Source organism: Zootoca vivipara, chromosome 11 (assembly GCF_965207765.1).
Source record: "Zootoca vivipara chromosome 11, rZooViv2.hap1.1, whole genome shotgun sequence".
In the NCBI taxonomy this organism is placed as follows: Eukaryota; Metazoa; Chordata; class Lepidosauria; order Squamata; family Lacertidae; genus Zootoca; species Zootoca vivipara.
The window spans coordinates 541,134-568,563 of record NC_142594.1 but is presented as its reverse complement, the minus strand read 5'-3'; positions in this window follow the sequence as shown (position 1 = coordinate 568,563).

Below are 27,430 nucleotides of genomic sequence, written 5' to 3'. Positions count from 1 at the left end.
ATTGTTGGAGTGTCAGAATGCACAGATAGAAGGCAAATAAGCGTTCTATCGCTTTATTTCGCTTAGTTGCTTACTCTTGAGTAGAACTGCATGTTCAAGCCAGAAATAAGCATCTTTGTAAAATGAGCCAAATTGAAGCAGAAAACATTGTTGGTGTGTCAGAATGCATAGATAGAAGGCAAATAAGCGTTCCATGGCTTTATTTCGCTTAGTTGCTTACTCTTGAGTAGAACTGCATGTTCAAGCCAGAAATAAGCATCTTTGTAAAATGAGTCAAATTGAAGCAGAAAACATTGTTGGTGTGTCAGAATGCATAGATAGAAGGCAAATAAGCGTTCCATGGCTTTATTTCGCTTAGTTGCTTACTCTTGAGTAGAACTGCATGTTTACGCCAGAAATAAGCATCTTTGTAAAATGAGCCAAATTGAAGCAGAAAACATTGTTGGTGTGTCAGAATGCATAGATAGAAGGCAAATAAGCGTTCCATGGCTTTATTTCGCTTAGTTGCTTACTCTTGAGTAGAACTGCATGTTCAAGCCAGAAATAAGCATCTTTGTAAAATGAGTCAAATTGAAGCAGAAAACATTGTTGGTGTGTCAGAATGCATAGATAGAAGGCAAATAAGCGTTCCATGGCTTTATTTCGCTTAGTTGCTTACTCTTGAGTAGAACTGCATGTTCACGCCAGAAATAAGCATCTTTGTGAAATGAGTCAAATTGAAGCAGAAAACATTGTTGGTGTGTCAGAATGCATAGATAGAAGGCAAATAAGCGTACCATGGCTTTATTTCGCTTAGTTGCTTACTCTTGAGTAGAACTGCATGTTCACGCCAGAAATAAGCATCTTTGTAAAATGAGCCAAATTGAAGCAGAAAACATTGTTGGAATGTCAGAATGCATAGATAGAAGGCAAATAAGCGTTCCATGGCTTTATTTCGCTTAGTGGCTTACTCTTGAGTAGAACTGCATGTTCAAGCCAGAAATAAGCATCTTTGTAAAATGAGCCAAATTGAAGCAGAAAACATTGTTGGTGTGTCAGAATGCATAGATAGAAGGCAAATAAGCGTTCCATGGCTTTATTTCGCTTAGTTGCTTACTCTTGAGTAGAACTGCATGTTTACGCCAGAAATAAGCACCTTTGTGAAATGAGTCAAATTGAAGCAGAACACATTGTTGGAGTGTCAGAATGCACAGATAGAAGGCAAATAAGCGTTCTATCGCTTTATTTCGCTTAGTTGCTTACTCTTGAGTAGAACTGCATGTTCAAGCCAGAAATAAGCATCTTTGTAAAATGAGCCAAATTGAAGCAGAAAACATTGTTGGTGTGTCAAAATGCATAGATAGAAGGCAAATAAGCGTTCCATGGCTTTATTTCGCTTAGTTGCTTACTCTTGAGTAAAACTGCTTGTTCACTCCAGGAATAATCACCTTTGTAAAATGAGTCAAATTGAAGCAGAACACATTGTTGGAGTGTCAGAATGCACAGATAGAAGGCAAATAAGCGTTCTATCGCTTTATTTCGCTTAGTTGCTTACTCTTGAGTAGAACTGCATGTTCAAGCCAGAAATAAGCATCTTTGTAAAATGAGCCAAATTGAAGCAGAAAACATTGTTGGTGTGTCAGAATGCATAGATAGAAGGCAAATAAGCGTTCCATGGCTTTATTTCGCTTAGTTGCTTACTCTTGAGTAGAACTGCATGTTCAAGCCAGAAATAAGCATCTTTGTAAAATGAGTCAAATTGAAGCAGAAAACATTGTTGGTGTGTCAGAATGCATAGATAGAAGGCAAATAAGCGTTCCATGGCTTTATTTCGCTTAGTTGCTTACTCTTGAGTAGAACTGCATGTTCACGCCAGAAATAAGCATCTTTGTGAAATGAGTCAGATTGAAGCAGAAAACATTGTTGGTGTGTCAGAATGCATAGATAGAAGGCAAATAAGCGTACCATGGCTTTATTTCGCTTAGTTGCTTACTCTTGAGTAGAACTGCATGTTCACGCCAGAAATAAGCATCTTTGTAAAATGAGCCAAATTGAAGCAGAAAACATTGTTGGAATGTCAGAATGCATAGATAGAAGGCAAATAAGCGTTCCATGGCTTTATTTCGCTTAGTGGCTTACTCTTGAGTAGAACTGCATGTTCAAGCCAGAAATAAGCATCTTTGTAAAATGAGCCAAATTGAAGCAGAAAACATTGTTGGTGTGTCAGAATGCATAGATAGAAGGCAAATAAGCGTTCCATGGCTTTATTTCGCTTAGTTGCTTACTCTTGAGTAGAACTGCATGTTTACGCCAGAAATAAGCACCTTTGTGAAATGAGTCAAATTGAAGCAGAAAACATTGTTGGAGTGTCAGAATGCACAGATAGAAGGCAAATAAGCGTTCTATCGCTTTATTTCGCTTAGTTGCTTACTCTTGAGTAGAACTGCATGTTCACGCCAGAAATAAGCATCTTTGTGAAATGAGTCAAATTGAAGCAGAAAACATTGTTGGAGTGTAAGAATGCACAGATAGAAGGCAAATAAGCGTTCTATCGCTTTATTTCGCTTAGTTGCTTACTCTTGAGTAGAACTGCATGTTCACGCCAGAAATAAGCATCTTTGTAAAATGAGCCAAATTGAAGGAGAAAACATTGTTGGTGTGTCAGAATGCATAGATAGAAGGCAAATAAGCGTTCCATGGCTTTATTTCGCTTAGTTGCTTACTCTTGAGTAGAACTGCATGTTCACGCTAGAAATAAGCATCTTTGTGAAATGAGTCAAATTGAAGCAGAAAACATTGTTGGAGTGTCAGAATGCACAGATAGAAGGCAAATAAGCGTTCTATCGCTCTATTTCGCTTAGTTGCTTACTCTTGAGTAGAACTGCATGTTCACGCCAGAAATAAGCATCTTTGTGAAATGAGCCAAATTGAAGCAGAAAACATTGTTGGAGTGTCCGAATGCATAGATAGAAGGCAAATAAGCGTTCCATGGCTTTATTTCGCTTAGTGGCTTACTCTTGAGTAGAACTGCATGTTCAAGCCAGAAATAAGCATCTTTGTAAAATGAGCCAAATTGAAGCAGAAAACATTGTTGGTGTGTCAGAATGCATAGATAGAAGGCAAATAAGCGTTCCATGGCTTTATTTCGCTTAGTTGCTTACTCTTGAGTAGAACTGCATGTTTACGCCAGAAATAAGCATCTTTGTGAAATGAGTCAAATTGAAGCAGAAAACATTGTTGGTGTGTCAGAATGCATAGATAGAAGGCAAATAAGCGTTCCATGGCTTTATTTCGCTTAGTTGCTTACTCTTGAGTAGAACTGCATGTTCACGCCAGGAATAATCACCTTTGTAAAATGAGTCAAATTGAAGCAGAAAACATTGTTGGAGTGTCAGAATGCACAGATAGAAGGCAAATAAGCGTTCCATGGCTTTATTTCGCTTAGTTGCTTACTCTTGAGTAGAACTGCATGTTAACGCCAGAAATAAGCATCTTTGTAAAATGAGTCAAATTGAAGCAGAAAACATTGTTGGTGTGTCAGAATGCATAGATAGAAGGCAAATAAGCGTTCCATGGCTTTATTTCGCTTAGTTGCTTACTCTTGAGTAGAACTGCATGTTCAAGCCAGAAATAAGCATCTTTGTAAAATGAGCCAAATTGAAGCAGAAAACATTGTTGGAGTGTCAGAATGCATAGATAGAATGCAAATAAGCGTTCCATGGCTTTATTTCGCTTAGTGGCTTACTCTTGAGTAGAACTGCATGTTAACGCCAGAAATAAGCATCTTTGTGAAATGAGTCAAATTGAAGCAGAACACATTGTTGGAGTTTCAGAATGCACAGATAGAAGGCAAATAAGCGTTCTATCGCTTTATTTCGCTTAGTTGCTTACTCTTGAGTAGAACTGCATGTTCAAGCCAGAAATAAGCATCTTTGTGAAATGAGTCAAATTGAAGCAGAAAACATTGTTGGAGTGTCAGAATGCACAGATAGAAGGCAAATAAGCGTTCTATCGCTTTATTTCGCTTAGTTGCTTACTCTTGAGTAGAACTGCATGTTCACGCCAGAAATAAGCATCTTTGTGAAATGAGCCAAATTGAAGCAGAAAACATTGTTGGAGTGTCAGAATGCACAGATAGAAGGCAAATAAGCGTTCCATGGCTTTATTTCGCTTAGTTGCTTACTCTTGAGTAGAACTGCATGTTCAAGCCAGAAATAAGCATCTTTGTAAAATGAGCCAAATTGAAGCAGAAAACATATTTGGTGTATCAGAATGCATAGATAGAAGGCAAATAAGCGTTCCATGGCTTTATTTCGCTTAGTTGCTTACTCTTGAGTAGAACTGCATGTTCACGCCAGAAATAAGCATCTTTGTGAAATGAGTCAAATTGAAGCAGAAAACATTGTTGGAGTGTCAGAATGCATAGATAGAAGGCAAATAAGCGTTCCATGGCTTTATTTCGCTTGGTTGCTTACTCTTGACTAGAACTGCATGTTCACGCCAGAAATAAGCATCTTTGTGAAATGAGTCAAATTGAAGCAGAAAACATTGTTGGAGTGTCAGAATGCATAGATAGAAGGCAAATAAGCGTTCCATGGCTTTATTTCGCTTAGTTGCTTACTCTTGAGTAGAACTGCATGTTCAAGCCAGAAATAAGCATCTTTGTAAAATGAGCCAAATTGAAGCAGAAAACATTGTTGGTGTGTCAGAATGCATAGATAGAAGGCAAATAAGCGTTCCATGGCTTTATTTCGCTTAGTTGCTTACTCTTGAGTAGAACTGCATGTTCACGCCAGAAATAAGGATCTTTGTGAAATGAGTCAAATTGAAGCAGAAAACATTGTTGGAGTGTCAGAATGCATAGATAGAAGGCAAATAAGCGTTCCATGGCTTTATTTCGCTTAGTTGCTTACTCTTGACTAGAACTGCATGTTCACGCCAGAAATAAGCATCTTTGTAAAATGAGCCAAATTGAAGCAGAACACATTGTTGGAGTGTCAGAATGCACAGATAGAAGGCAAATAAGCGTTCCATGGCTTTATTTCGCTTAGTGGCTTACTCTTGAGTAGAACTGCATGTTCACGCCAGAAATAAGCATCTTTGTAAAATGAGTCAAATTGAAGCAGAACACATTGTTGGAGTGTCAGAATGCACAGATAGAAGGCAAATAAGCGTTCTATCGCTTTATTTCGCTTAGTTGCTTACTCTTGAGTAGAACTGCATGTTCAAGCCAGAAATAAGCATCTTTGTGAAATGAGTCAAATTAAAGCAGAAAACATTGTTGGTGTGTCAGAATGCATAGATAGAAGGCAAATAAGCGTTCCATGGCTTTATTTCGCTTAGTTGCTTACTCTTGACTAGAACTGCATGTTCACGCCAGAAATAAGCATCTTTGTAAAATGAGCCAAATTGAAGCAGAAAACATTGTTGGAGTGTCAGAATGCATAGATAGAAGGCAAATAAGCGTTCCATGGCTTTATTTCGCTTAGTTGCTTACTCTTGAGTAAAACTGCATGTTTACGCCAGAAATAAGCATCTTTGTAAAATGAGCCAAATTGAAGCAGAAAACATTGTTGGTGTGTCAGAATGCATAGATAGAAGGCAAATAAGCGTTCCATGGCTTTATTTCGCTTAGTTGCTTACTCTTGAGTAGAACTGCATGTTCAAGCCAGAAATAAGCATATTTGTAAAATGAGCCAAATTGAAGCAGAAAACATTGTTGGAGTGTCAGAATGCATAGATAGAAGGCAAATAAGCGTTCCCTGGCTTTATTTCGCTTAGTTGCTTACTCTTGAGTAGAACTGCATGTTCACGCCAGGAATAATCACCTTTGTAAAATGAGTCAAATTGAAGCAGAAAACATTGTTGGAGTGTCAGAATGCACAGATAGAAGGCAAATAAGCGTTCCATGGCTTTATTTCGCTTAGTTGCTTACTCTTGAGTAGAACTGCATGTTCACGCCAGAAATAAGCATCTTTGTAAAATGAGTCAAATTGAAGCAGAAAACATTGTTGGTGTGTCAGAATGCATAGATAGAAGGCAAATAAGCGTTCCATGGCTTTATTTCGCTTAGTTGCTTACTTGAGTAGAACTGCATGTTCACGCCAGAAATAAGCATCTTTGTGAAATGAGTCAAATTGAAGCAGAAAACATTGTTAGAGTGTCAGAATGCACAGATAGAAGGCAAATAAGCGTTCTATCGCTTTATTTCGCTTAGTTGCTTACTCTTGAGTAGAACTGCATGTTCACGCCAGAAATAAGCATCTTTGTAAAATGAGCCAAATTGAAGCAGAAAACATTGTTGGTGTGTCAGAATGCATAGATAGAAGGCAAATAAGCGTTCCATGGCTTTATTTCGCCTAGTTGCTTACTCTTGAGTAGAACTGCATGTTCACGCTAGAAATAAACATCTTTGTGAAATGAGTCAAATTGAAGCAGAAAACATAGTTGGAGTGTCAGAATGCATAGATAGAAGGCAAATAAGCGTTCCATGGCTTTATTTCGCTTAGTTGCTTACTCTTGAGTAGAACTGCATGTTCACGCTAGAAATAAACATCTTTGTGAAATGAGTCAAATTGAAGCAGAAAACATAGTTGGAGTGTCAGAATGCACAGATAAAAGGCAAATAAGCGTTCTATCGCTTTATTTCGCTTAGTTGCTTACTCTTGAGTAGAACTGCATGTTCACGCCAGAAATAAGCATCTTTGTGAAATGAGTCAAATTGAAGCAGAAAACATTGTTGGAGTGTCAGAATGCACAGATAGAAGGCAAATAAGCGTTCTATCGCTTTATTTCGCTTAGTTGCTTACTCTTGAGTAGAACTGCATGTTCACGCCAGAAATGAGCATCTTTGTAAAATGAGCCAAATTGAAGCAGAAAACATTGTTGGTGTGTCAGAATGCATAGATAGAAGGCAAATAAGCGTTCCATGGCTTTATTTCGCTTAGTTGCTTACTCTTGAGTAGAACTGCATGTTAACGCCAGAAATAAGAATCTTTGTGAAATGAGTCAAATTGAAGCAGAACACATTGTTGGAGTGTCAGAATGCACAGATAGAAGGCAAATAAGCGTTCTATCGCTTTATTTCGCTTAGTTGCTTACTCTTGAGTAGAACTGCATGTTAACGCCAGAAATAAGCATCTTTGTGAAATGAGTCAAATTGAAGCAGAACACATTGTTGGAGTGTCAGAATGCACAGATAGAAGGCAAATAAGCGTTCTATCGCTTTATTTCGCTTAGTTGCTTACTCTTGAGTAGAACTGCATGTTCACGCCAGAAATAAGCATCTTTGTAAAATGAGCCAAATTGAAGCAGAAAACATTGTTGGAGTGTCAGAATGCATAGATAGAATGCAAATAAGCGTTCCATGGCTTTATTTCGCTTAGTGGCTTACTCTTGAGTAGAAATGCATGTTAACGCCAGAAATAAGCATCTTTGTGAAATGAGTCAAATTGAAGCAGAACACATTGTTGGAGTGTCAGAATGCACAGATAGAAGGCAAATAAGCGTTCTATCGCTTTATTTCGCTTAGTTGCTTACTCTTGAGTAGAACTGCATGTTCAAGCCAGAAATAAGCATCTTTGTGAAATGAGTCAAATTGAAGCAGAAAACATTGTTGGAGTGTCAGAATGCATAGATAGAAGGCAAATAAGCGTTCCATGGCTTTATTTCGCTTAGTTGCTTACTCTTGAGTAGAACTGCATGTTTACGCCAGAAATAAGCATCTTTGTAAAATGAGCCAAATTGAAGCAGAAAACATTGTTGGTGTGTCAGAATGCATAGATAGAAGGCAAATAAGCGTTCCATGGCTTTATTTCGCTTAGTTGCTTACTCTTGAGTAGAACTGCATGTTCAAGCCAGAAATAAGCATATTTGTAAAATGAGCCAAATTGAAGCAGAAAACATTGTTGGAGTGTCAGAATGCATAGATAGAAGGCAAATAAGCGTTCCCTGGCTTTATTTCGCTTAGTTGCTTACTCTTGAGTAGAACTGCATGTTCACGCCAGGAATAATCACCTTTGTAAAATGAGTCAAATTGAAGCAGAAAACATTGTTGGAGTGTCAGAATGCACAGATAGAAGGCAAATAAGCGTTCCATGGCTTTATTTCGCTTAGTTGCTTACTCTTGAGTAGAACTGCATGTTCACGCCAGAAATAAGCATCTTTGTAAAATGAGTCAAATTGAAGCAGAAAACATTGTTGGTGTGTCAGAATGCATAGATAGAAGGCAAATAAGCGTTCCATGGCTTTATTTCGCTTAGTTGCTTACTTGAGTAGAACTGCATGTTCACGCCAGAAATAAGCATCTTTGTGAAATGAGTCAAATTGAAGCAGAAAACATTGTTAGAGTGTCAGAATGCACAGATAGAAGGCAAATAAGCGTTCTATCGCTTTATTTCGCTTAGTTGCTTACTCTTGAGTAGAACTGCATGTTCACGCCAGAAATAAGCATCTTTGTAAAATGAGCCAAATTGAAGCAGAAAACATTGTTGGTGTGTCAGAATGCATAGATAGAAGGCAAATAAGCGTTCCATGGCTTTATTTCGCCTAGTTGCTTACTCTTGAGTAGAACTGCATGTTCACGCTAGAAATAAACATCTTTGTGAAATGAGTCAAATTGAAGCAGAAAACATAGTTGGAGTGTCAGAATGCATAGATAGAAGGCAAATAAGCGTTCCATGGCTTTATTTCGCTTAGTTGCTTACTCTTGAGTAGAACTGCATGTTCACGCTAGAAATAAACATCTTTGTGAAATGAGTCAAATTGAAGCAGAAAACATAGTTGGAGTGTCAGAATGCACAGATAAAAGGCAAATAAGCGTTCTATCGCTTTATTTCGCTTAGTTGCTTACTCTTGAGTAGAACTGCATGTTCACGCCAGAAATAAGCATCTTTGTGAAATGAGTCAAATTGAAGCAGAAAACATTGTTGGAGTGTCAGAATGCACAGATAGAAGGCAAATAAGCGTTCTATCGCTTTATTTCGCTTAGTTGCTTACTCTTGAGTAGAACTGCATGTTCACGCCAGAAATGAGCATCTTTGTAAAATGAGCCAAATTGAAGCAGAAAACATTGTTGGTGTGTCAGAATGCATAGATAGAAGGCAAATAAGCGTTCCATGGCTTTATTTCGCTTAGTTGCTTACTCTTGAGTAGAACTGCATGTTAACGCCAGAAATAAGAATCTTTGTGAAATGAGTCAAATTGAAGCAGAACACATTGTTGGAGTGTCAGAATGCACAGATAGAAGGCAAATAAGCGTTCTATCGCTTTATTTCGCTTAGTTGCTTACTCTTGAGTAGAACTGCATGTTCACGCCAGAAATAAGCATCTTTGTGAAATGAGTCAAATTGAAGCAGAACACATTGTTGGAGTGTCAGAATGCACAGATAGAAGGCAAATAAGCGTTCTATCGCTTTATTTCGCTTAGTTGCTTACTCTTGAGTAGAACTGCATGTTCAAGCCAGAAATAAGCATCTTTGTGAAATGAGTCAAATTGAAGCAGAAAACATTGTTGGAGTGTCAGAATGCATAGATAGAAGGCAAATAAGCGTTCCATGGCTTTATTTCGCTTAGTTGCTTACTCTTGAGTAGAACTGCATGTTTACGCCAGAAATAAGCATCTTTGTAAAATGAGCCAAATTGAAGCAGAAAACATTGTTGGTGTGTCAGAATGCATAGATAGAAGGCAAATAAGCGTTCCATGGCTTTATTTCGCTTAGTTGCTTACTCTTGAGTAGAACTGCATGTTCACGCCAGAAATAAGCATCTTTGTAAAATGAGTCAAATTGAAGCAGAAAACATTGTTGGTGTGTCAGAATGCATAGATAGAAGGCAAATAAGCGTTCCATGGCTTTATTTCGCTTAGTTGCTTACTCTTGAGTAGAACTGCATGTTCACGCCAGAAATAAGCATCTTTGTAAAATGAGCCAAATTGAAGCAGAAAACATTGTTGGAGTGTCAGAATGCATAGATAGAATGCAAATAAGCGTTCCATGGCTTTATTTCGCTTAGTGGCTTACTCTTGAGTAGAACTGCATGTTAACGCCAGAAATAAGCATCTTTGTGAAATGAGTCAAATTGAAGCAGAACACATTGTTGGAGTGTCAGAATGCACAGATAGAAGGCAAATAAGCGTTCTATCGCTTTATTTCGCTTAGTTGCTTACTCTTGAGTAGAACTGCATGTTCAAGCCAGAAATAAGCATCTTTGTGAAATGAGTCAAATTGAAGCAGAAAACATTGTTGGAGTGTCAGAATGCACAGATAGAAGGCAAATAAGCGTTCTATCGCTTTATATCGCTTAGTTGCTTACTCTTGAGTAGAACTGCATGTTCACGCCAGAAATAAGCATCTTTGTAAAATGAGCCAAATTGAAGCAGAAAACATTGTTGGTGTGTCAGAATGCATAGATAGAAGGCAAATAAGCGTTCCATGGCTTTATTTCGCTTAGTTGCTTACTCTTGAGTAGAACTGCATGTTCACGCTAGAAATAAACATCTTTGTGAAATGAGTCAAATTGAAGCAGAAAACATAGTTGGAGTGTCAGAATGCACAGATAAAAGGCAAATAAGCGTTCTATCGCTCTATTTCGCTTAGTTGCTTACTCTTGAGTAGAACTGCATGTTCACGCCAGAAATAAGCATCTTTGTAAAATGAGCCAAATTGAAGCAGAAAACATTGTTGGTGTTTCAGAATGCATAGATAGAAGGCAAATAAGCGTTCCATGGCTTTATTTCGCTTAGTTGCTTACTCTTGAGTAGAACTGCATGTTCACGCTAGAAATAAACATCTTTGTGAAATGAGTCAAATTGAAGCAGAAAACATAGTTGGAGTGTCAGAATGCACAGATAAAAGGCAAATAAGCGTTCTATCGCTCTATTTCGCTTAGTTGCTTACTCTTGAGTAGAACTGCATGTTCACGCCAGAAATAAGCATCTTTGTAAAATGAGCCAAATTGAAGCAGAAAACATTGTTGGAGTGTCAGAATGCACAGATAGAAGGCAAATAAGCGTTCCATGGCTTTATTTCGCTTAGTTGCTTACTCTTGAGTAGAACTGCAAGTTCAAGCCAGAAATAAGCATCTTTGTAAAATGAGCCAAATTGAAGCAGAAAACATATTTGGTGTATCAGAATGCATAGATAGAAGGCAAATAAGCGTTCCATGGCTTCATTTCGCTTAGTTGCTTACTCTTGAGTAGAACTGCAAGTTCAAGCCAGAAATAAGCATCTTTGTAAAATGAGCCAAATTGAAGCAGAAAACATATTTGGTGTATCAGAATGCATAGATAGAAGGCAAATAAGCGTTCTATCGCTCTATTTCGCTTAGTTGCTTACTCTTGAGTAGAACTGCATGTTAACGCCAGAAATAAGCATCTTTGTGAAATGAGTCAAATTGAAGCAGAAAACATTGTTGGAGTGTCAGAATGCATAGATAGAAGGCAAATAAGCGTTCCATGGCTTTATTTCGCTTAGTTGCTTACTCTTGAGTAGAACTGCATGTTTACGCCAGAAATAAGCATCTTTGTAAAATGAGCCAAATTGAAGCAGAAAACATTGTTGGTGTGTCAGAATGCATAGATAGAATGCAAATAAGCGTTCCATGGCTTTATTTCGCTTAGTTGCTTACTCTTGAGTAGAACTGCATGTTCAAGCCAGAAATAAGCATATTTGTAAAATGAGCCAAATTGAAGCAGAAAACATTGTTGGAGTGTCAGAATGCATAGATAGAAGGCAAATAAGCGTTCCCTGGCTTTATTTCGCTTAGTTGCTTACTCTTGAGTAGAACTGCATGTTCACGCCAGGAATAATCACCTTTGTAAAATGAGTCAAATTGAAGCAGAAAACATTGTTGGAGTGTCAGAATGCACAGATAGAAGGCAAATAAGCGTTCCATGGCTTTATTTCGCTTAGTTGCTTACTCTTGAGTAGAACTGCATGTTCACGCCAGAAATAAGCATCTTTGTAAAATGAGTCAAATTGAAGCAGAAAACATTGTTGGTGTGTCAGAATGCATAGATAGAAGGCAAATAAGCGTTCCATGGCTTTATTTCGCTTAGTTGCTTACTCTTGAGTAGAACTGCATGTTCACGCCAGAAATAAGCATCTTTGTAAAATGAGCCAAATTGAAGCAGAAAACATTGTTGGAGTGTCAGAATGCATAGATAGAATGCAAATAAGCGTTCCATGGCTTTATTTCGCTTAGTGGCTTACTCTTGAGTAGAAATGCATGTTAACGCCAGAAATAAGCATCTTTGTGAAATGAGTCAAATTGAAGCAGAACACATTGTTGGAGTGTCAGAATGCACAGATAGAAGGCAAATAAGCGTTCTATCGCTTTATTTCGCTTAGTTGCTTACTCTTGAGTAGAACTGCATGTTCAAGCCAGAAATAAGCATCTTTGTGAAATGAGTCAAATTGAAGCAGAAAACATTGTTGGAGTGTCAGAATGCATAGATAGAAGGCAAATAAGCGTTCCATGGCTTTATTTCGCTTAGTTGCTTACTCTTGAGTAGAACTGCATGTTTACGCCAGAAATAAGCATCTTTGTAAAATGAGCCAAATTGAAGCAGAAAACATTGTTGGTGTGTCAGAATGCATAGATAGAAGGCAAATAAGCGTTCCATGGCTTTATTTCGCTTAGTTGCTTACTCTTGAGTAGAACTGCATGTTCAAGCCAGAAATAAGCATATTTGTAAAATGAGCCAAATTGAAGCAGAAAACATTGTTGGAGTGTCAGAATGCATAGATAGAAGGCAAATAAGCGTTCCCTGGCTTTATTTCGCTTAGTTGCTTACTCTTGAGTAGAACTGCATGTTCACGCCAGGAATAATCACCTTTGTAAAATGAGTCAAATTGAAGCAGAAAACATTGTTGGAGTGTCAGAATGCACAGATAGAAGGCAAATAAGCGTTCCATGGCTTTATTTCGCTTAGTTGCTTACTCTTGAGTAGAACTGCATGTTCACGCCAGAAATAAGCATCTTTGTAAAATGAGTCAAATTGAAGCAGAAAACATTGTTGGTGTGTCAGAATGCATAGATAGAAGGCAAATAAGCGTTCCATGGCTTTATTTCGCTTAGTTGCTTACTTGAGTAGAACTGCATGTTCACGCCAGAAATAAGCATCTTTGTGAAATGAGTCAAATTGAAGCAGAAAACATTGTTAGAGTGTCAGAATGCACAGATAGAAGGCAAATAAGCGTTCTATCGCTTTATTTCGCTTAGTTGCTTACTCTTGAGTAGAACTGCATGTTCACGCCAGAAATAAGCATCTTTGTAAAATGAGCCAAATTGAAGCAGAAAACATTGTTGGTGTGTCAGAATGCATAGATAGAAGGCAAATAAGCGTTCCATGGCTTTATTTCGCCTAGTTGCTTACTCTTGAGTAGAACTGCATGTTCACGCTAGAAATAAACATCTTTGTGAAATGAGTCAAATTGAAGCAGAAAACATAGTTGGAGTGTCAGAATGCATAGATAGAAGGCAAATAAGCGTTCCATGGCTTTATTTCGCTTAGTTGCTTACTCTTGAGTAGAACTGCATGTTCACGCTAGAAATAAACATCTTTGTGAAATGAGTCAAATTGAAGCAGAAAACATAGTTGGAGTGTCAGAATGCACAGATAAAAGGCAAATAAGCGTTCTATCGCTTTATTTCGCTTAGTTGCTTACTCTTGAGTAGAACTGCATGTTCACGCCAGAAATAAGCATCTTTGTGAAATGAGTCAAATTGAAGCAGAAAACATTGTTGGAGTGTCAGAATGCACAGATAGAAGGCAAATAAGCGTTCTATCGCTTTATTTCGCTTAGTTGCTTACTCTTGAGTAGAACTGCATGTTCACGCCAGAAATGAGCATCTTTGTAAAATGAGCCAAATTGAAGCAGAAAACATTGTTGGTGTGTCAGAATGCATAGATAGAAGGCAAATAAGCGTTCCATGGCTTTATTTCGCTTAGTTGCTTACTCTTGAGTAGAACTGCATGTTAACGCCAGAAATAAGAATCTTTGTGAAATGAGTCAAATTGAAGCAGAACACATTGTTGGAGTGTCAGAATGCACAGATAGAAGGCAAATAAGCGTTCTATCGCTTTATTTCGCTTAGTTGCTTACTCTTGAGTAGAACTGCATGTTAACGCCAGAAATAAGCATCTTTGTGAAATGAGTCAAATTGAAGCAGAACACATTGTTGGAGTGTCAGAATGCACAGATAGAAGGCAAATAAGCGTTCTATCGCTTTATTTCGCTTAGTTGCTTACTCTTGAGTAGAACTGCATGTTCAAGCCAGAAATAAGCATCTTTGTGAAATGAGTCAAATTGAAGCAGAAAACATTGTTGGAGTGTCAGAATGCATAGATAGAAGGCAAATAAGCGTTCCATGGCTTTATTTCGCTTAGTTGCTTACTCTTGAGTAGAACTGCATGTTTACGCCAGAAATAAGCATCTTTGTAAAATGAGCCAAATTGAAGCAGAAAACATTGTTGGTGTGTCAGAATGCATAGATAGAAGGCAAATAAGCGTTCCATGGCTTTATTTCGCTTAGTTGCTTACTCTTGAGTAGAACTGCATGTTCACGCCAGAAATAAGCATCTTTGTAAAATGAGTCAAATTGAAGCAGAAAACATTGTTGGTGTGTCAGAATGCATAGATAGAAGGCAAATAAGCGTTCCATGGCTTTATTTCGCTTAGTTGCTTACTCTTGAGTAGAACTGCATGTTCACGCCAGAAATAAGCATCTTTGTAAAATGAGCCAAATTGAAGCAGAAAACATTGTTGGAGTGTCAGAATGCATAGATAGAATGCAAATAAGCGTTCCATGGCTTTATTTCGCTTAGTGGCTTACTCTTGAGTAGAACTGCATGTTAACGCCAGAAATAAGCATCTTTGTGAAATGAGTCAAATTGAAGCAGAACACATTGTTGGAGTGTCAGAATGCACAGATAGAAGGCAAATAAGCGTTCTATCGCTTTATTTCGCTTAGTTGCTTACTCTTGAGTAGAACTGCATGTTCAAGCCAGAAATAAGCATCTTTGTGAAATGAGTCAAATTGAAGCAGAAAACATTGTTGGAGTGTCAGAATGCACAGATAGAAGGCAAATAAGCGTTCTATCGCTTTATATCGCTTAGTTGCTTACTCTTGAGTAGAACTGCATGTTCACGCCAGAAATAAGCATCTTTGTAAAATGAGCCAAATTGAAGCAGAAAACATTGTTGGTGTGTCAGAATGCATAGATAGAAGGCAAATAAGCGTTCCATGGCTTTATTTCGCTTAGTTGCTTACTCTTGAGTAGAACTGCATGTTCACGCTAGAAATAAACATCTTTGTGAAATGAGTCAAATTGAAGCAGAAAACATAGTTGGAGTGTCAGAATGCACAGATAAAAGGCAAATAAGCGTTCTATCGCTCTATTTCGCTTAGTTGCTTACTCTTGAGTAGAACTGCATGTTCACGCCAGAAATAAGCATCTTTGTAAAATGAGCCAAATTGAAGCAGAAAACATTGTTGGTGTTTCAGAATGCATAGATAGAAGGCAAATAAGCGTTCCATGGCTTTATTTCGCTTAGTTGCTTACTCTTGAGTAGAACTGCATGTTCACGCTAGAAATAAACATCTTTGTGAAATGAGTCAAATTGAAGCAGAAAACATAGTTGGAGTGTCAGAATGCACAGATAAAAGGCAAATAAGCGTTCTATCGCTCTATTTCGCTTAGTTGCTTACTCTTGAGTAGAACTGCATGTTCACGCCAGAAATAAGCATCTTTGTAAAATGAGCCAAATTGAAGCAGAAAACATTGTTGGAGTGTCAGAATGCACAGATAGAAGGCAAATAAGCGTTCCATGGCTTTATTTCGCTTAGTTGCTTACTCTTGAGTAGAACTGCAAGTTCAAGCCAGAAATAAGCATCTTTGTAAAATGAGCCAAATTGAAGCAGAAAACATATTTGGTGTATCAGAATGCATAGATAGAAGGCAAATAAGCGTTCCATGGCTTTATTTCGCTTAGTTGCTTACTCTTGAGTAGAACTGCAAGTTCAAGCCAGAAATAAGCATCTTTGTAAAATGAGCCAAATTGAAGCAGAAAACATATTTGGTGTATCAGAATGCATAGATAGAAGGCAAATAAGCGTTCTATCGCTCTATTTCGCTTAGTTGCTTACTCTTGAGTAGAACTGCATGTTAACGCCAGAAATAAGCATCTTTGTGAAATGAGTCAAATTGAAGCAGAAAACATTGTTGGAGTGTCAGAATGCATAGATAGAAGGCAAATAAGCGTTCCATGGCTTTATTTCGCTTAGTTGCTTACTCTTGAGTAGAACTGCATGTTTACGCCAGAAATAAGCATCTTTGTAAAATGAGCCAAATTGAAGCAGAAAACATTGTTGGTGTGTCAGAATGCATAGATAGAATGCAAATAAGCGTTCCATGGCTTTATTTCGCTTAGTTGCTTACTCTTGAGTAGAACTGCATGTTCAAGCCAGAAATAAGCATATTTGTAAAATGAGCCAAATTGAAGCAGAAAACATTGTTGGAGTGTCAGAATGCATAGATAGAAGGCAAATAAGCGTTCCCTGGCTTTATTTCGCTTAGTTGCTTACTCTTGAGTAGAACTGCATGTTCACGCCAGGAATAATCACCTTTGTAAAATGAGTCAAATTGAAGCAGAAAACATTGTTGGAGTGTCAGAATGCACAGATAGAAGGCAAATAAGCGTTCCATGGCTTTATTTCGCTTAGTTGCTTACTCTTGAGTAGAACTGCATGTTCACGCCAGAAATAAGCATCTTTGTAAAATGAGTCAAATTGAAGCAGAAAACATTGTTGGTGTGTCAGAATGCATAGATAGAAGGCAAATAAGCGTTCCATGGCTTTATTTCGCTTAGTTGCTTACTCTTGAGTAGAACTGCATGTTAACGCCAGAAATAAGCATCTTTGTGAAATGAGTCAAATTGAAGCAGAACACATTGTTGGAGTGTCAGAATGCACAGATAGAAGGCAAATAAGCGTTCTATCGCTTTATTTCGCTTAGTTGCTTACTCTTGAGTAGAACTGCATGTTAACGCCAGAAATAAGCATCTTTGTGAAATGAGTCAAATTGAAGCAGAACACATTGTTGGAGTGTCAGAATGCACAGATAGAAGGCAAATAAGCGTTCTATCGCTTTATTTCGCTTAGTTGCTTACTCTTGAGTAGAACTGCATGTTCAAGCCAGAAATAAGCATCTTTGTGAAATGAGTCAAATTGAAGCAGAAAACATTGTTGGAGTGTCAGAATGCATAGATAGAAGGCAAATAAGCGTTCCATGGCTTTATTTCGCTTAGTTGCTTACTCTTGAGTAGAACTGCATGTTTACGCCAGAAATAAGCATCTTTGTAAAATGAGCCAAATTGAAGCAGAAAACATTGTTGGTGTGTCAGAATGCATAGATAGAAGGCAAATAAGCGTTCCATGGCTTTATTTCGCTTAGTTGCTTACTCTTGAGTAGAACTGCATGTTCACGCCAGAAATAAGCATCTTTGTGAAATGAGTCAAATTGAAGCAGAAAACATTGTTGGTGTGTCAGAATGCATAGATAGAAGGCAAATAAGCGTTCCATGGCTTTATTTCGCTTAGTTGCTTACTCTTGAGTAGAACTGCATGTTCACGCCAGAAATAAGCATCTTTGTAAAATGAGCCAAATTGAAGCAGAAAACATTGTTAGAGTCTCAGAATGCATAGATAGAAGGCAAATAAGCGTTCCATGGCTTTATTTCGCTTAGTGGCTTACTCTTGAGTAGAACTGCATGTTCAAGCCAGAAATAAGCATCTTTGTAAAATGAGCCAAATTGAAGCAGAAAACATTGTCGGTGTGTCAGAATGCATAGATAGAAGGCAAATAAGCGTTCTATCGCTTTATTTCGCTTAGTTGCTTACTCTTGAGTAGAACTGCATGTTCACGCCAGAAATAAGCATCTTTGTAAAATGAGCCAAATTGAAGCAGAAAACATTGTTGGTGTGTCAGAATGCATAGATAGAAGGCAAATAAGCGTTCCATGGCTTTATTTCGCTTAGTTGCTTACTCTTGAGTAGAACTGCATGTTCACGCTAGAAATAAGCATCTTTGTGAAATGAGTCAAATTGAAGCAGATAACATAGTAGGAGTGTCAGAATGCACAGATAAAAGGCAAATAAGCGTTCTATCGCTCTATTTCGCTTAGTTGCTTACTCTTGAGTAGAACTGCATGTTCACGCCAGAAATAAGCATCTTTGTAAAATGAGCCAAATTGAAGCAGAAAACATTGTTGGAGTGTCAGAATGCATAGATAGAAGGCAAATAAGCGTTCCATGGCTTTATTTCGCTTAGTTGCTTACTCTTGAGTAGAACTGCATGTTCACGCCAGAAATAAGCATCTTTGTAAAATGAGCCAAATTGAAGCAGAAAACATTGTTGGAGTGTCAGAATGCATAGATAGAATGCAAATAAGCGTTCCATGGCTTTATTTCGCTTAGTGGCTTACTCTTGAGTAGAACTGCATGTTAACGCCAGAAATAAGGATCTTTGTGAAATGAGTCAAATTGAAGCAGAACACATTGTTGGAGTGTCAGAATGCACAGATAGAAGGCATATAAGCGTTCTATCGCTTTATTTCGCTTAGTTGCTTACTCTTGAGTAGAACTGCATGTTCAAGCCAGAAATAAGCATCTTTGTGAAATGAGTCAAATTGAAGCAGAAAACATTGTTGGAGTGTCAGAATGCACAGATAGAAGGCAAATAAGCGTTCTATCGCTTTATTTCGCTTAGTTGCTTACTCTTGAGTAGAACTGCATGTTCACGCCAGAAATAAGCATCTTTGTAAAATGAGCCAAATTGAAGCAGAAAACATTGTTGGTGTGTCAGAATGCATAGATAGAAGGCAAATAAGCGTTCCATGGCTTTATTTCGCTTAGTTGCTTACTCTTGAGTAGAACTGCATGTTCACGCTAGAAATAAAAATCTTTGTGAAATGAGTCAAATTGAAGCAGAAAACATAGTTGGAGTGTCAGAATGCACAGATAAAAGGCAAATAAGCGTTCTATCGCTCTATTTCGCTTAGTTGCTTACTCTTGAGTAGAACTGCATGTTCACGCCAGAAATAAGCATCTTTGTAAAATGAGCCAAATTGAAGCAGAAAACATTGTTGGTGTTTCAGAATGCATAGATAGAAGGCAAATAAGCGTTCCATGGCTTTATTTCGCTTAGTTGCTTACTCTTGAGTAGAACTGCATGTTCACGCTAGAAATAAACATCTTTGTGAAATGAGTCAAATTGAAGCAGAAAACATAGTTGGAGTGTCAGAATGCACAGATAAAAGGCAAATAAGCGTTCTATCGCTCTATTTCGCTTAGTTGCTTACTCTTGAGTAGAACTGCATGTTCACGCCAGAAATAAGCATCTTTGTAAAATGAGCCAAATTGAAGCAGAAAACATTGTTGGAGTGTCAGAATGCACAGATAGAAGGCAAATAAGCGTTCCATGGCTTTATTTCGCTTAGTTGCTTACTCTTGAGTAGAACTGTAAGTTCAAGTCAGAAATAAGCATCTTTGTAAAATGAGCCAAATTGAAGCAGAAAACATATTTGGTGTATCAGAATGCATAGATAGAAGGCAAATAAGCGTTCCATGGCTTTATTTCGCTTAGTTGCTTACTCTTGAGTAGAACTGCATGTTCACGCCAGAAATAAGCATCTTTGTGAAATGAGTCAAATTGAAGCAGAAAACATTGTTGGAGTGTCAGAATGCATAGATAGAAGGCAAATAAGCGTTCCATGGCTTTATTTCGCTTAGTTGCTTACTCTTGACTAGAACTGCATGTTCACGCCAGAAATAAGCATCTTTGTGAAATGAGTCAAATTGAAGCAGAAAACATTGTTGGAGTGTCAGAATGCACAGATAGAAGGCAAATAAGCGTTCCATGGCTTTATTTCGCTTAGTTGCTTACTCTTGAGTAGAACTGCATGTTCAAGCCAGAAATAAGCATCTTTGTAAAATGAGCCAAATTGAAGCAGAAAACATTGTTGGTGTATCAGAATGCATAGATAGAAGGCAAATAAGCGTTCCATGGCTTTATTTCGCTTAGTTGCTTACTCTTGAGTAGAACTGCATGTTCACGCCAGAAATAAGCATCTTTGTGAAATGAGTCAAATTGAAGCAGAAAACATTGTTGGAGTGTCAGAATGCATAGATAGAAGGCAAATAAGCGTTCCATGGCTTTATTTCGCTTAGTTGCTTACTCTTGACTAGAACTGCATGTTCACGCCAGAAATAAGCATATTTGTAAAATGAGCCAAATTGAAGCAGAAAACATTGTTGGAGTGTCAGAATGCATAGATAGAAGGCAAATAAGCGTTCCATGGCTTTATTTCGCTTAGTGGCTTACTCTTGAGTAGTACTGCATGTTCACGCCAGAAATAAGCATCTTTGTAAAATGAGTCAAATTGAAGCAGAACACATTGTTGGAGTGTCAGAATGCACAGATAGAAGGCAAATAAGCGTTCTATCGCTTTATTTCGCTTAGTTGCTTACTCTTGAGTAGAACTGCATGTTCAAGCCAGAAATAAGCATCTTTGTAAAATGAGCCAAATTAAAGCAGAAAACATTGTTGGTGTGTCAGAATGCATAGATAGAAGGCAAATAAGCGTTCCATGGCTTTATTTCGCTTAGTTGCTTACTCTTGACTAGAACTGCATGTTCACGCCAGAAATAAGCATCTTTGTAAAATGAGCCAAATTGAAGCAGAAAACATTGTTGGAGTGTCAGAATGCATAGATAGAAGGCAAATAAGCGTTCCATGGCTTTATTTCGCTTAGTTGCTTACTCTTGACTAGAACTGCATGTTCACGCCAGAAATAAGCATCTTTGTAAAATGAGCCAAATTGAAGCAGAAAACATTGTTGGAGTGTCAGAATGCATAGATAGAAGGCAAATAAGCGTTCCATGGCTTTATTTCGCTTAGTGGCTTACTCTTGAGTAGTACTGCATGTTCACGCCAGAAATAAGCATCTTTGTAAAATGAGTCAAATTGAAGCAGAACTCATTGTTGGAGTGTCAGAATGCACAGATAGAAGGCAAATAAGCGTTCTATCGCTTTATTTCGCTTAGTTGCTTACTCTTGAGTAGAACTGCATGTTCAAGCCAGAAATAAGCATCTTTGTGAAATGAGTCAAATTGAAGCAGAAAACATTGTTGGAGTGTCAGAATGCACAGATAGAAGGCAAATAAGCGTTCTATCGCTTTATTTCGCTTAGTTGCTTACTCTTGAGTAGAACTGCATGTTCACGCCAGAAATAAGCATCTTTGTAAAATGAGCCAAATTGAAGCAGAAAACATTGTTGGTGTGTCAGAATGCATAGATAGAAGGCAAATAAGCGTTCCATGGCTTTATTTCGCTTAGTTGCTTACTCTTGAGTAGAACTGCATGTTCACGCTAGAAATAAAAATCTTTGTGAAATGAGTCAAATTGAAGCAGAAAACATAGTTGGAGTGTCAGAATGCACAGATAAAAGGCAAATAAGCGTTCTATCGCTCTATTTCGCTTAGTTGCTTACTCTTGAGTAGAACTGCATGTTCACGCCAGAAATAAGCATCTTTGTAAAATGAGCCAAATTGAAGCAGAAAACATTGTTGGTGTTTCAGAATGCATAGATAGAAGGCAAATAAGCGTTCCATGGCTTTATTTCGCTTAGTTGCTTACTCTTGAGTAGAACTGCATGTTCACGCTAGAAATAAACATCTTTGTGAAATGAGTCAAATTGAAGCAGAAAACATAGTTGGAGTGTCAGAATGCACAGATAAAAGGCAAATAAGCGTTCTATCGCTCTATTTCGCTTAGTTGCTTACTCTTGAGTAGAACTGCATGTTCACGCCAGAAATAAGCATCTTTGTAAAATGAGCCAAATTGAAGCAGAAAACATTGTTGGAGTGTCAGAATGCACAGATAGAAGGCAAATAAGCGTTCCATGGCTTTATTTCGCTTAGTTGCTTACTCTTGAGTAGAACTGTAAGTTCAAGTCAGAAATAAGCATCTTTGTAAAATGAGCCAAATTGAAGCAGAAAACATATTTGGTGTATCAGAATGCATAGATAGAAGGCAAATAAGCGTTCCATGGCTTTATTTCGCTTAGTTGCTTACTCTTGAGTAGAACTGCATGTTCACGCCAGAAATAAGCATCTTTGTGAAATGAGTCAAATTGAAGCAGAAAACATTGTTGGAGTGTCAGAATGCATAGATAGAAGGCAAATAAGCGTTCCATGGCTTTATTTCGCTTAGTTGCTTACTCTTGACTAGAACTGCATGTTCACGCCAGAAATAAGCATCTTTGTGAAATGAGTCAAATTGAAGCAGAAAACATTGTTGGAGTGTCAGAATGCACAGATAGAAGGCAAATAAGCGTTCCATGGCTTTATTTCGCTTAGTTGCTTACTCTTGAGTAGAACTGCATGTTCAAGCCAGAAATAAGCATCTTTGTAAAATGAGCCAAATTGAAGCAGAAAACATTGTTGGTGTATCAGAATGCATAGATAGAAGGCAAATAAGCGTTCCATGGCTTTATTTCGCTTAGTTGCTTACTCTTGAGTAGAACTGCATGTTCACGCCAGAAATAAGCATCTTTGTGAAATGAGTCAAATTGAAGCAGAAAACATTGTTGGAGTGTCAGAATGCATAGATAGAAGGCAAATAAGCGTTCCATGGCTTTATTTCGCTTAGTTGCTTACTCTTGACTAGAACTGCATGTTCACCCCAGAAATAAGCATATTTGTAAAATGAGCCAAATTGAAGCAGAAAACATTGTTGGAGTGTCAGAATGCATAGATAGAAGGCAAATAAGCGTTCCATGGCTTTATTTCGCTTAGTGGCTTACTCTTGAGTAGTACTGCATGTTCACGCCAGAAATAAGCATCTTTGTAAAATGAGTCAAATTGAAGCAGAACACATTGTTGGAGTGTCAGAATGCACAGATAGAAGGCAAATAAGCGTTCTATCGCTTTATTTCGCTTAGTTGCTTACTCTTGAGTAGAACTGCATGTTCAAGCCAGAAATAAGCATCTTTGTAAAATGAGCCAAATTAAAGCAGAAAACATTGTTGGTGTGTCAGAATGCATAGATAGAAGGCAAATAAGCGTTCCATGGCTTTATTTCGCTTAGTTGCTTACTCTTGACTAGAACTGCATGTTCACGCCAGAAATAAGCATCTTTGTAAAATGAGCCAAATTGAAGCAGAAAACATTGTTGGAGTGTCAGAATGCATAGATAGAAGGCAAATAAGCGTTCCATGGCTTTATTTCGCTTAGTTGCTTACTCTTGACTAGAACTGCATGTTCACGCCAGAAATAAGCATCTTTGTAAAATGAGCCAAATTGAAGCAGAAAACATTGTTGGAGTGTCAGAATGCATAGATAGAAGGCAAATAAGCGTTCCATGGCTTTATTTCGCTTAGTGGCTTACTCTTGAGTAGTACTGCATGTTCACGCCAGAAATAAGCATCTTTGTAAAATGAGTCAAATTGAAGCAGAACTCATTGTTGGAGTGTCAGAATGCACAGATAGAAGGCAAATAAGCGTTCTATCGCTTTATTTCGCTTAGTTGCTTACTCTTGAGTAGAACTGCATGTTCAAGCCAGAAATAAGCATCTTTGTAAAATGAGCCAAATTGAAGCAGAAAACATTGTTGGTGTATCAGAATGCATAGATAGAAGGCAAATAAGCGTTCCATGGCTTTATTTCGCTTAGTTGCTTACTCTTGAGTAGAACTGCATGTTCACGCCAGAAATAAGCATCTTTGTAAAATGAGCCAAATTGAAGCAGAAAACATTGTTGGAGTGTCAGAATGCATAGATAGAGGGCAAATAAGCGTTCCATGGCTTTATTTCGCTTAGTTGCTTACTCTTGACTAGAACTGCATGTTCACGCCAGAAATAAGCATCTTTGTGAAATGAGTCAAATTGAAGCAGAAAACATTGTTGGAGTGTCAGAATGCATAGATAGAAGGCAAATAAGCGTTCCATGGCTTTATTTCGCTTAGTTGCTTACTCTTGAGTAGAACTGCATGTTCAAGCCAGAAATAAGCATCTTTGTGAAATGAGTCAAATTGAAGCAGAAAACATTGTTGGAGTGTCAGAATGCATAGATAGAAGGCAAATAAGCGTTCCATGGCTTTATTTCGCTTAGTTGCTTACTCTTGTGTAGAACTGCATGTTTACGCCAGAAATAAGCATCTTTGTAAAATGAGCCAAATTGAAGCAGAAAACATTGTTGGTGTGTCAGAATGCATAGATAGAAGGCAAATAAGCGTTCCATGGCTTTATTTCGCTTAGTTGCTTACTCTTGAGTAGAACTGCATGTTCAAGCCAGAAATAAGCATATTTGTAAAATGAGCCAAATTGAAGCAGAAAACATTGTTGGAGTGTCAGAATGCATAGATAGAAGGCAAATAAGCGTTCCCTGGCTTTATTTCGCTTAGTTGCTTACTCTTGAGTAGAACTGCATGTTCACGCCAGGAATAATCACCTTTGTAAAATGAGTCAAATTGAAGCAGAAAACATTGTTGGAGTGTCAGAATGCACAGATAGAAGGCAAATAAGCGTTCCATGGCTTTATTTCGCTTAGTTGCTTACTCTTGAGTAGAACTGCATGTTCACGCCAGAAATAAGCATATTTGTAAAATGAGCCAAATTGAAGCAGAAAACATTGTTGGAGTGTCAGAATGCACAGATAGAAGGCAAATAAGCGTTCTATCGCTTTATTTCGCTTAGTTGCTTACTCTTGAGTAGAACTGCATGTTCACGCCAGAAATAAGCATCTTTGTAAAATGAGCCAAATTGAAGCAGAAAACATTGTTGGTGTGTCAGAATGCATAGATAGAAGGCAAATAAGCGTTCCATGGCTTTATTTCGCTTAGTTGCTTACTCTTGAGTAGAACTGCATGTTCACGCTAGAAATAAACATCTTTGTGAAATGAGTCAAATTGAAGCAGAAAACATAGTTGGAGTGTCAGAATGCACAGATAAAAGGCAAATAAGCGTTCTATCGCTCTATTTCGCTTAGTTGCTTACTCTTGAGTAGAACTGCATGTTCACGCCAGAAATAAGCATCTTTGTAAAATGAGCCAAATTGAAGCAGAAAACATTGTTGGTGTTTCAGAATGCATAGATAGAAGGCAAATAAGCGTTCCATGGCTTTATTTCGCTTAGTTGCTTACTCTTGAGTAGAACTGCATGTTCACGCCAGAAATAAGCATCTTTGTGAAATGAGTCAAATTGAAGCAGAAAACATTGTTGGAGTGTCAGAATGCATAGATAGAAGGCAAATAAGCGTTCCATGGCTTTATTTCGCTTAGTTGCTTACTCTTGACTAGAACTGCATGTTCAAGCCAGAAATAAGCATCTTTGTGAAATGAGTCAAATTGAAGCAGAAAACATTGTTGGAGTGTCAGAATGCATAGATAGAAGGCAAATAAGCGTTCCATGGCTTTATTTCGCTTAGTTGCTTACTCTTGACTAGAACTGCATGTTCAAGCCAGAAATAAGCATCTTTGTAAAATGAGCCAAATTGAAGCAGAAAACATTGTTGGTGTATCAGAATGCATAGATAGAAGGCAAATAAGCGTTCCATGGCTTTATTTCGCTTAGTTGCCCTCTCTTGAGTAGAACTGCATGTTCACGCCAGAAATAAGCATCTTTGTGAAATGAGTCAAATTGAAGCAGAAAACATTGTTGGAGTGTCAGAATGCATAGATAGAAGGCAAATAAGCGTTCCATGGCTTTATTTCGCTTAGTTGCTTACTCTTGACTAGAACTGCATGTTCACGCCAGAAATAAGCATATTTGTAAAATGAGCCAAATTGAAGCAGAAAACATTGTTGGAGTGTCAGAATGCATAGATAGAAGGCAAATAAGCGTTCCATGGCTTTATTTCGCTTAGTGGCTTACTCTTGAGTAGTACTGCATGTTCACGCCAGAAATAAGCATCTTTGTAAAATGAGTCAAATTGAAGCAGAACACATTGTTGGAGTGTCAGAATGCACAGATAGAAGGCAAATAAGCGTTCTATCGCTTTATTTCGCTTAGTTGCTTACTCTTGAGTAGAACTGCATGTTCAAGCCAGAAATAAGCATCTTTGTAAAATGAGCCAAATTAAAGCAGAAAACATTGTTGGTGTGTCAGAATGCATAGATAGAAGGCAAATAAGCGTTCCATGGCTTTATTTCGCTTAGTTGCTTACTCTTGAGTAGAACTGCATGTTTACGCCAGAAATAAGCATCTTTGTAAAATGAGCCAAATTGAAGCAGAAAACATTGTTGGAGTGTCAGAATTCATAGATAGAAGGCAAATAAGCGTTCCATGGCTTTATTTCGCTTAGTTGCTTACTCTTGACTAGAACTGCATGTTCACGCCAGAAATAAGCATATTTGTAAAATGAGCCAAATTGAAGCAGAAAACATTGTTGGAGTGTCAGAATGCATAGATAGAAGGCAAATAAGCGTTCCCTGGCTTTATTTCGCTTAGTTGCTTACTCTTGAGTAGAACTGCATGTTCACGCCAGGAATAATCACCTTTGTAAAATGAGTCAAATTGAAGCAGAAAACATTGTTGGAGTGTCAGAATGCACAGATAGAAGGCAAATAAGCGTTCCATGGCTTTATTTCGCTTAGTTGCTTACTCTTGAGTAGAACTGCATGTTCACGCCAGAAATAAGCATCTTTGTAAAATGAGCCAAATTGAAGCAGAAAACATTGTTGGAGTGTCAGAATGCATAGATAGAATGCAAATAAGCGTTCCATGGCTTTATTTCGCTTAGTGGCTTACTCTTGAGTAGAACTGCATGTTAACGCCAGAAATAAGCATCTTTGTGAAATGAGTCAAATTGAAGCAGAACACATTGTTGGAGTGTCAGAATGCACAGATAGAAGGCAAATAAGCGTTCTATCGCTTTATTTCGCTTAGTTGCTTACTCTTGAGTAGAACTGCATGTTCAAGCCAGAAATAAGCATCTTTGTGAAATGAGTCAAATTGAAGCAGAAAACATTGTTGGAGTGTCAGAATGCACAGATAGAAGGCAAATAAGCGTTCTATCGCTTTATTTCGCTTAGTTGCTTACTCTTGAGTAGAACTGCATGTTCACGCCAGAAATAAGCATCTTTGTGAAATGAGTCAAATTGAAGCAGAAAACATTGTTGGAGTGTCAGAATGCACAGATAGAAGGCAAATAAGCGTTCTATCGCTTTATTTCGCTTAGTTGCTTACTCTTGAGTAGAACTGCATGTTCACGCCAGAAATAAGCATCTTTGTAAAATGAGCCAAATTGAAGCAGAAAACATTGTTGGTGTGTCAGAATGCATAGATAGAAGGCAAATAAGCGTTCCATGGCTTTATTTCGCTTAGTTGCTTACTCTTGAGTAGAACTGCATGTTCACGCTGGAAATAAACATCTTTGTGAAATGAGTCAAATT